This window comes from Muscardinus avellanarius, assembly GCF_963383645.1.
Source record: "Muscardinus avellanarius genome assembly, chromosome: 14".
Taxonomy (NCBI): domain Eukaryota; kingdom Metazoa; phylum Chordata; class Mammalia; order Rodentia; family Gliridae; genus Muscardinus; species Muscardinus avellanarius.
The window spans coordinates 39,451,869-39,462,193 of record NC_137800.1 but is presented as its reverse complement, the minus strand read 5'-3'; positions in this window follow the sequence as shown (position 1 = coordinate 39,462,193).

The following is a 10,325-nucleotide window of genomic DNA, read 5'->3' as shown; positions in this document are numbered from 1 at the left end:
ATTATTTATAATAGACACAAAGTATAAACAACTCAAATGCCTACAAATAATAAATAATAAACAAAATGTGGAATATTTATATAATCAAATTCTATTTGATAATAAAAATAAGCAATTACCAGTATGTGCTACACCTTAGAAATATATTGAAAATTTTATGTGAAAAAGACAGCTACAAAAGCTCACAGATTGTGTGATTCATGTTGTGTAAAATGTCCAGAATATACAAGTCCATGCTGACACAAAGCAAATTAAGGATTGTTTGATTTTGGTGGCTGAAGAGGTAAGGCATGGAGGAGTGGGGTTTGCAAAATGACTGCTAAAAGGTATAAGATTTATTTCTGGTGGACCAAAATATCCGAAATTAAATTATGGTGATAATTGCACAACTTTAAATACTCTAAAGGCCATTTTTAAAATCCTTAAAATTATGCATGGATAATTTTCAGCATGCGAACTATATCCCAATTAGCCATAAGTTTAAAATGCATTTCAGAAAACAAATAATTTGAACTCCCATTTTATATCTTATTAATTATTTCCATAAGATGACATGTCTTGTTGTATATGGCCAACCTGGTATCTATGCTGGTAGCAGTTATGAAAATAGCCACTCCTCTATCATGATGTTAACAGCTTATTTAAAAACATAAAGTAGAGCCAAGCACACATTTGTAATCCGAGCATTTGGGAGGCTGAGACAGGAGGATCATGGTTTGTGGACAGTCTCAGCTACTTAGTGAGGCCTTTTGCAACTCAGTAAGACTGTTTTACAATAAAGAATAAAAAGTAGGGCTGGGGTTGTAGCTGGGAGGTAGAATGCCCCTGGGTTCCATCCTCAATACTGCAAAAATAAAAACCACATAAAGTAGAATATATTTTCACATTAGTACTCTGTATTAGTCATAGCAGAGTCTTCCCCAAAATGATTTTTCCACATAGAATGGTTAAGAGTGGTTACTGATTCAAATGACTGTCTTTGATTTAACACACAGACCTCCCTGTAAAATCCACTTTCAGATGCTTACAAGGCGTAAAATGTCTTTCACATTATCATATTCTCCTTCATTAGGTGCATTTGAGAAAATGCAGCAAGGCATGTTAGCTCTTCAGGTCGGGCTGCATTTTCCCACGTGGCAAGCCATGCTATTTCCCTTACAATTGAAAGTCACTGACTGTGAAGAAGAAAATCCACCATCAAAAGAATAGTTACTTCTTTTCCCTATGTAAAACAGTTGGAAAAAAGTTGAAATGTTGATATTCAAATAATTGTAATATTAATTTTAAAAACTCTGTCTTCACTATGAATCTAATATAATTGTCATCATGTGACAAATTGTATGATAACAGCAAATCTTTTCTAAGTACTTACTACATGCCATGCACTATTCTAAATGCTATAATTAAATTAATTCTCACACAAAAATATGAATGAATATCATTGCCATTTGGGAAGTGAGGACTAAGATAGGTTAAGTAATTAGCTAAAAATGCACACAATTTACATATTGGATAGGTAGATATAGACATACTGTTTAGACATTATATATCTTCAGATACAATTGAACAAGTGTCTATTACATAAGCTTGTGATGTGATACTTTTCATAGATTCATTCTATTTTGTTTTTTTTTCTTATGTCTACAGCATTCTCAATTCGGTGTTTTTAAAAGATAATAGTAGATTTCAAAGTGAAATTATCTATATTTACAGATTATATGATCTTAGAAAATCCAAAAACCTAAATCAGAAGACTTCTAGAGTTTACAAATTTAGCAAAATATCTGGACACAATCAACACAAAACTTAATAGGTTTTCTATATAGTATGAATCCACTAAAAAGCAAATATGGAAGCTATTGCATTCACTATAGCCTAAAAGAGTAAAATTCTTAGGTACAAAACTAACAAAGAAGATAAAAGATGTATGTTCGCCATGAAAATTGTAGAACACTGAAGAAAGAAATTGATGAAGACTTTCGAAGATGGAAAGACCTCCTATGTTCTTGGACAGGCAGAATCAACATAATCCAAATGCTTGTACTAGCAAAAGAAATCTACAGATTCAATGCTCTCGCTAACAAAATACCAATTACATTTCTTAGAAAATAAGAAAAAAGTGGTTCTAATATTTATATGGAAGAATAAAAGACCAAGAAAAGCCAAAGCAACTTTTAATAGTAAGAACCATGCTGAGAACATCATGATTCCCGATTTCACATTATATTACAGAGCTATAATAACAAAACAAGCATGGTGTTGGCAAAAAAACAGAAATATAGGCCAATGAAATAGAATAAAACATGCAGAAACAAATTGTTACACTTATAGGTAGTTAATTTTTGACAAATAAATAAAAAATATGGAGGAAAAATTACAACCTCTTAACAAACGGTACTTGGAAAAATGAACTTCCATAACTAGAAGACTGAAATCTGATTCCTGTCTCTCACTCTGCACAATAGTCAGTCAACTCAAGATGGACCAAACGCCTAAAATATAGACCAGAAACAATGCAATTACTAGAAAAGCCAGAGAACCAACTCTTCAACCTATAGGCACAAATAGAGACTTCCTTAATAGGTCCCTCAAAGCTTAAGGTATAAAACTTAGAATAAATAGATGGCCTCAAATATAAAAGCTTCTATACAAAAAAGGAACAAAGTTTTAAAAGAGAGTCTAGAGAATGGGAGAAAAAAAAATGCCAGCTATTCCTCTGGCAGGAGAAGTAGTATCTAGAATATCTCTATATCTGTATCATCTATATCTACATCATCTATTTATACTACCTCTCTCTCTCTCTCTCTCTCTCTCTCTCTCTCTATATATATATATATATATATATATATATATATATACATATATATACACACACATACATATAAACATATGTATAGTGTAAATATGATATGTAACACCTCAAAAATTTAACACAAAAAGCAAAAAAGTCAATAAAATGGATAACTAATCTGAGTAGACACTTAAAAGAAGAAATACAATTATTTAATAAATTTATTTAAAATATTCATTGTTATTAGTAATAAGAGAAATTAAAATAAAAATTATGCTTATATTATACCCAATTGCAGTTAATAAATAATAATAAAAACAGTAAAGCCAGGTGCAGTGATGCATGCTTGTAATTCCAGCATTTGGGAGACTGAGACAGGAGGATAGTGGTGCACAGATATCCTCAGCTAGTTTGTGAGGCCCTTTGAAACTTAGTGAGACCCTGTTTTAAAATAAAGAATAAAAAGTAGGGCTGGGTGTATAGCTCCAAGATAGAATGCCCTTGGATTCCACCCCCAATACCACACACACAAAAAGAATAAAAACAATAATAAATCCTGGAGTGGATATGGTGAAATAGAACCCTAAAAAACTGTTGATGGAATTGTAAATTAGCACAATATTATACAAATAAGCCTGAAATTTTCTTAAAATCCAAGAATAGAACTACTGTACAACCGAGCTATCTTTCCTAAATAACTAGACAGAGTACTATAGTGATATATGCACTCCCAGTTTATAGCAGCACAATTCAAAATAGTCAAAAAATGGAACCAACCCACGTGCCCATCAACAAATGAATGGACAAAAAATGTGGTATACATACACAACGAAATTTGACTCAGCCATAAAGAAGAACAAAATGATGTCATTTGCTGGAAAATTAATGGAACTGGAGAGTATTATGTAAAATGAGATTACTCATTCTCAAAAAATCAAGGGTGGTATATTTTTTTCTCATTTTTGGAAGCTATAGAGAAAATAAGAGATATAAAAATGTTAAATAATGCCAAGAACTATCTGTAGAGTAGTTGAAGATGTTTAGGGGTAAGAATTAGGGAGGAGAAGGAGGACAGGTCAAACAATATTATGACCATATTTGAATATATTATCATCAGTCTCACTAACATGTGTGGGGAGCATGTGGGAGGGGTGTTCAGGGTGGGATGTGCAGGGAAGTGCATCGAGATCCTGTGTATTTCTGCCTTTCAGACAATGAACCCCTATGCTGGGTGTGGTGGCCCACACTTGTAATCCCCGCGCTTGGGAGGCTGAGACAGGAGGATTTCGCAGGTTCGAAGCCAGCCTCACTGGCTTAAGAGACCCTGTTTCCAAATTTAAAAAAATGTATAAAATAGGTCTGGGAGTGTAGCTCAGAGGTAAAGGGCTTCCAGGAACCCCAGTACCACAAAAAGAGAAACTGAACCTCACTGAGATGTATAATTACAAATCACCTACAAAATAAAATTTTAAAACCTTAATAGAGATTTTCTTTTTAAGCCCAAAGAAATTTCTTTCATTATAGAAATTAATTCTTTATAATAAATTAAAATTGTTTAGAGACTTCCGGGAAGATGGCGACCGAGAAAAGCGGGGCTTAGGAGCCCCGCTAACAACAAATCTCCATTACCACAAAATCAGCGCCTTTCATGGCCAGAAAACACCATCACCAGTGAAACAGAAAGTCACCAGGCTCCAGAGAGAAAGCGGACTGAGAATAGAGCCACAGAGGAGATAACCGGCCTCGCACCTGAGGACGCGGCAGACGCGGCGGCAGCAGCGCCATACTGCCGGCGGCAGCGGCGAATTCACTAGACAGCCACAGCAAGCCGAGGTGAGCCACTGCGGAACAGCTAGGCGAGATTTCTCTGCGCAGAGAGCATCTACAGCTCCCAGTGGCCGAGCTCAGCACACGCTGCAGGGATTCAGAGTAGAAATCAAAATCAAGAAGAAAAACGCCAGCCCCACAGCCGAGGGCGTAGCAGCGGCGCCATATTGTTACCGGCGGCAGCAGCAGCGAATTCAGCGAGGCCAGTACAGCTACATCTGCGTACTCAAGAACAGTGAGTCAAATTGCGGGCCACAGAGGAGAAATCCCTGGGACTTGACCCAGTGGGGGAGGGGCGGTGGCCGAGATATCACACCATAGGAGAACGTGCAACCTGGCACCCCCCACAGTCTAAAGCAGCCTCTATCGACTCTCTGGGTCGGAGACTCTGTCATAAAACCCAGTAAAGGAGTAGTGGGGTCTGAGATACTACTGACTCGAGATCCAGAGCACCTTAAGTGAAGTCATAGTGACCCAAGGGAAGAACCCAGAGAAGGCACAAACTTCCGAAATCATGGGAAAGAGGAATAATACTGGAGCAATGAATGCCCACAACCCCACAACATCAGAACTCGATAAAACAGAAAATCAGAGATTTCTAGAAGATCAAATCAGGAAAATAACTGTAGAAATAATAGAGGTGCTTCGAAAAGAACTCAGAGAGAGCCAAAAAGAGATAAAGGATGCAATTAATGAAGTAAAGGCCTCAATTCAAAGCACAAACAACCGATTAGAACACATGGAGAACAGAATCTTGCTCTTAGAAGATGAGCAATCCAAAAATGAACTCATAGTTTCTAATCTAGAAAAAAATATCCGACAGCAGGAATCTGATATTGAAGAAATATGGGCCCATTTTAAGAGAGCTAACCTAAGAATAATTGGAATAGAGGAGGGAAAAGAAAGTGAAACCAAAGGGATCAACAATCTCTTCAAGGAAGTAATAGCAGAAAATTTTCCAGACATAGAGCAAGAGGTCGATACACAGGTCCAGGAAACTTATAGAACACCCTTCAGACAGGATTGGAGAAGAGGATCCCCACGCCACATAATTGTCAAAATGACCAATGTGGAAGCCAAGCAGAGAATCTTAAAGGCAACAAAAGCAAAGGGCCAAGTGGCATTCAGAGGCAAACCAATTAGAATCACTCCAGACTTCCCAAACCAAGTTATGAGAGCCAGAAGGGCTTGGAGTAACATATTCCCAATTCTGAAAGAAAACAACTTCCAGCCAAAAATTTCCTACCCAGCAAAACTTTCTATCAAATTAGATGGAGAAATAAGAAGCTTCCATGACAAACAGAAACTGAAGGAATTTATGTCTTCAAAACCAGCGCTAGAGAAAATACTCAAAGAGATTAACTACAAAGAAGAAATAGGTAACACACTCCAGAACTAGAGAAACAAGACTTTCCTTTCAACAGACAACTAAGATTGGTTATCTGTGGAGATTCATTATTTGTGTTAGTCTTTTACCTATCTCTAAAGGGTATTGTTTGCCTTTATTGTTGTTAATTTTTAGGATTTCTAGTTGGAATATTAATATACCTTCAGATATAGCATTTGGAAATATTTTATCCCATTCTATTAGTAACTGTTAACTCTGTTTAATTGTCTTTGGATATACAATTTTTTTTTTTAGGGAGTTTGTATACTCCTCTGTTGCCTGTGCCATTGAAATCATAACCAAGAAATCACTGCCAATTTCAATGTTGTGAGGTTTAATGACCCAGATTTTCTCCTAAAAGTTTATAGTCTTAAGATTTATATTTAGGTATTTTATCTATTTTGAGTTAATATTTGTATATGGGATTAGGTAAGGGTCCAATTTTATTCTTTTCCATGTAATTATTATTTTTAACAATATGTAGTTAAAGGATTTTTATTTCCACCACCAAATGTTCGTGGAAACCTTGTCAAAAATAACTTGACAATATAGGGAAGAATTTAGCTCTAGGCTTTTATTTAACTCCAATGGTTTATATATCTGCCTTTAGAATAGTACTACACTGTTTCAATTATTGTAGCTTTATATGGTTTGAAATCAGAAAATATATATCTTCTAGCTTTGTTCTTTTTCAAGATCGTTTTGGGTACCTAGAGTCCATATTCCATATTAGGATAGATTTTTTTCTGAAAAATAAATATATAAATATATGATAGTTTCACCTAAAAAAAATAGAAAAAAATATTCTCTGGTAAGAAAGAAAGCAAAAAGAAATATTGAAATGTTATCTTTAAGTCATCAAAAGCTTGGTATCAGACAAATGAAACTGTTATGTGAGATTATCATTTTTAATTTTAGATAAATTGCCATAATACTAGATGTCAACTACTAAGCCAAGCATGGGAGGGAGGGATAGGGAGAGAATGGGGTGGGGATTGGGTGGGGGCTGACTGGGAAAAGTGTGCATGTATGTCTACAAAAGTATGTATCCTACTATGATGTATGAATACAGTGCACCAATAAAAAAAAATTTAAAAAATTATTTAACAGGCACTTATTTAGAATACACTCATAAATAATAACATATTAGTATTTTGAATGGCAAAAAACATTTTATACAGCTGCATAGAAACTTAATATTTTCTAAATATTTTTTAAATCAGCTTTTGCATTTTTATATTCATATAATATAGGATAAAACATAAATATGTTTCTGTAAGTTTTTACCTATTTCAATAAAATCTAGCACTTCTGTGTTTTCAATACAAAATCACTGCTCTATTCTCTAAGAGCAGCTATTGAAAGAAAATAGAAAACGATATTAACGACTTTTGGATAACCATACTTTAGAGCACTTACCAAGGAAGGATTAGGAACCATACTCCAAAAAGTTGCTAATATACATGAAGTAGTACTTTTTTAGCAGTTGTTGAGGATAAAAAGTTTTTTCATTCTTATCTCTTTGAGATACTTTTCAACAGCAGTGATTTTCAAGGCTAAACACTAGAACTTTATTTTTTAAAAAGAAGCAAGTAGACCTAAGAAGAAGGAAGAAAATGACAATATGAAAGTTAAAAATATTAATAATAGTAACAAATGGTGTTTGAGGGCTAAAATTTTATTTTTCTCAAGGGAAAAATATTTTTAGGACAAACCAACAATTCTGAATATTTGTTGTTATTTTGTTATCTAAATTGCATATGTTGCTTATGTTAATTGATGTGTTGGTTATTGGAAATTTTTAAGTTGATTATATTTTTATAATAAAGATCATATTTAATTTCAGTAAAGTCAGACCCATACTCATAGGAAATCATTTCACCTTCCACAGCTGATATAGATAAAAAGTACATATTTGAATAATGACCACTTTCTCAGTTTCAGCTCCCTGGACATGATGGTGGATTCCAAGGGGAATCACTTTATCCAAATTTTATACTTCTAAATGTTTAAAATTGTTAAAATCTTATGTTATATAAAACTGTAGCCAATTGTGTTATTATTCCTTAAAAATAAGTATTGAATAATTAAAATATTTCTTTTTTATTTTCAACATAATTAATTACAAGAATAGGAATATATAACATTTTCAATTGCATCTGTGATTAATTCAGATTAATCAGTAGTTACTGATTAATTCAGATTGATCAGTAGTTACTTCTATGAAGACATGTGATCTTACAGTAACTGATGTCATTAAAGGTGGAAAACAATTCAAAAGAAAGAAAAATTTAGTTACAGTTAAAAATAAATGTAACCTTTGAAAGGTCTGTACTATTGTAACCTATATCATATAATTAACAACATGGAGTAAATAAGTATAAAAATAATCTCCCTAGAGTCTTCCTTTTTGTTTTGTTCTGAGCCTGGGGAGTGAGTCTAGGGGCATTCTACCAGGAGCTGCAGTCCTAGCTCTATTCTATTTTTTACTTTGGAAACAGGATCCCACGAAGTTTCTGGGGACCTCACTCAGTTGCTGAAGTTAGTCTTGAACCTGTGATGCTCTTGTCTCGGCTCCCAAGTACTGGGGTGACAGGCATGCTCCATTGTGCTCAACTTAGAAACTGCTTGTAACTATTAAGTCATACTTTGACATCACATAGGTTGTATTATTTATTACATTGGTTTTATCAGCATAAATCTTGGGCATGCACATTAAGTTGTACTTTGCTTCAATTCCAACCAGCAGAGTACACTGGAAAAATCATTTGATCCTCTGTACCTCAGTGTCTGTATCTGATAAACAAGATTTTCTGAAGTTGTTTCTTAAATATTTATCTAAGTAAAAATATTTTGGCATATACTGTTTGCTGACCACTGAGTTTACAACAGAGCTTTTTAAAAATTTTCTTTCTTTTGAATTGTTTTCCACCTTTAATGACATCAGTTACTGTAAGATCACATGTCTTCATAGAAATAGGTATGTCTCTTAGAATTATCACTATGCATAATAAAAATATTTACATTACAGCCTTAGCAAAGAGACTGGTCAGCAAATCAAATTAATAAAGTTACATAATGTGAAAACTGATTGGACCAAACCATAATGGTCTGGCTTTGAACACAAAACCATAATGGTTTTAGAAAAAAAAGACAGTGTAGTTGTACTGCCATCCAATAATTATTTTGGAATTAATGAAAATAGAAGTCTGTCCCATGATCCCAAATAAAATATATTAAAGCACGCAAATGAAATGAGATCTGAAAAAGATCCTCAGTCTCATTGATTATAACATGAAATAAAAATAAAAATATGAGAATTTTTCACTTCATTTTAAAGTTGTGGTGTTAGCAAATACCAAAACATTTGTTAGGACTTTGCCTTAAAGAATGTGAACAAAAGCTCTTTCATACTTTGTTGCCAGGAATACAAATTAGTACAACCTCTACAGAGGGAAATTTGCCAACATGTATAAAAGTTAGAATGTAAAAGCATTTAGCCCAGTAATTCTACATCTCAAAGTATGTTTTCTCATGTGATTATAATTCTTTTTTTGGGGGGGCGGGGCTACTGGGTTTCCTGGAAATCTTTCTACCTCTGGGCTACACTCCCAGATATATATATATATATATATTTTTTTTTTTTTTTGAAACAGGGTCTCTTAAGCCATCGAGGCTGGCTTCGTACCTCCTGTCTCTGCTTCCCAAGCGCGGGTATTAAAAACATGCACCACTGCGCCCCGGTCATGTGATTATAATTCTAATTAAAATGTTTTGAGGCCCCTGGGCCCCCGACCCTGGGCGGGTGGGCAGGCTCTAGCGGGGCACCCCTAGGCGACCCCCCTCTCCACCCAGAAGGACCCCGTGGTCCGGGCCCCTGGTCCCCCAACCCTGGGCTGGTGGGCAGGCGCTGGCAGGGTACCCCTAGGCGAACCCCTCTCTACCCGGAAGGACCCTGTAGAAAAGCAAAATAAAAAGGAAAATATCGGAGAGGGGTCAAGGAGGTGGCGGGTGCCAGGATACTGGAGATGTAGACAAAACTTATCCAAATGAACTGGAATTATTGGAAAAATTCCCCGCTAAGGAGGACTGCTTCTTCTCTACATTGTTAATAATCTTGGACATCACCTGTAAGGAGAGAGACTTTAGCGGAGATCAAGGAGAAAGGCGGTGATGAAAGCGGTCTCCGTGTTGGCGGTGGAGAATTGTATTCAGGAGAAGCAGAAATCAGAGCCTACCAACCTTATTATTATTTATCTATTTTTTTTGGAGAAATTACACCAAAGATTGAATGCTACCTTCGTGCATGTTTAGGAAGAC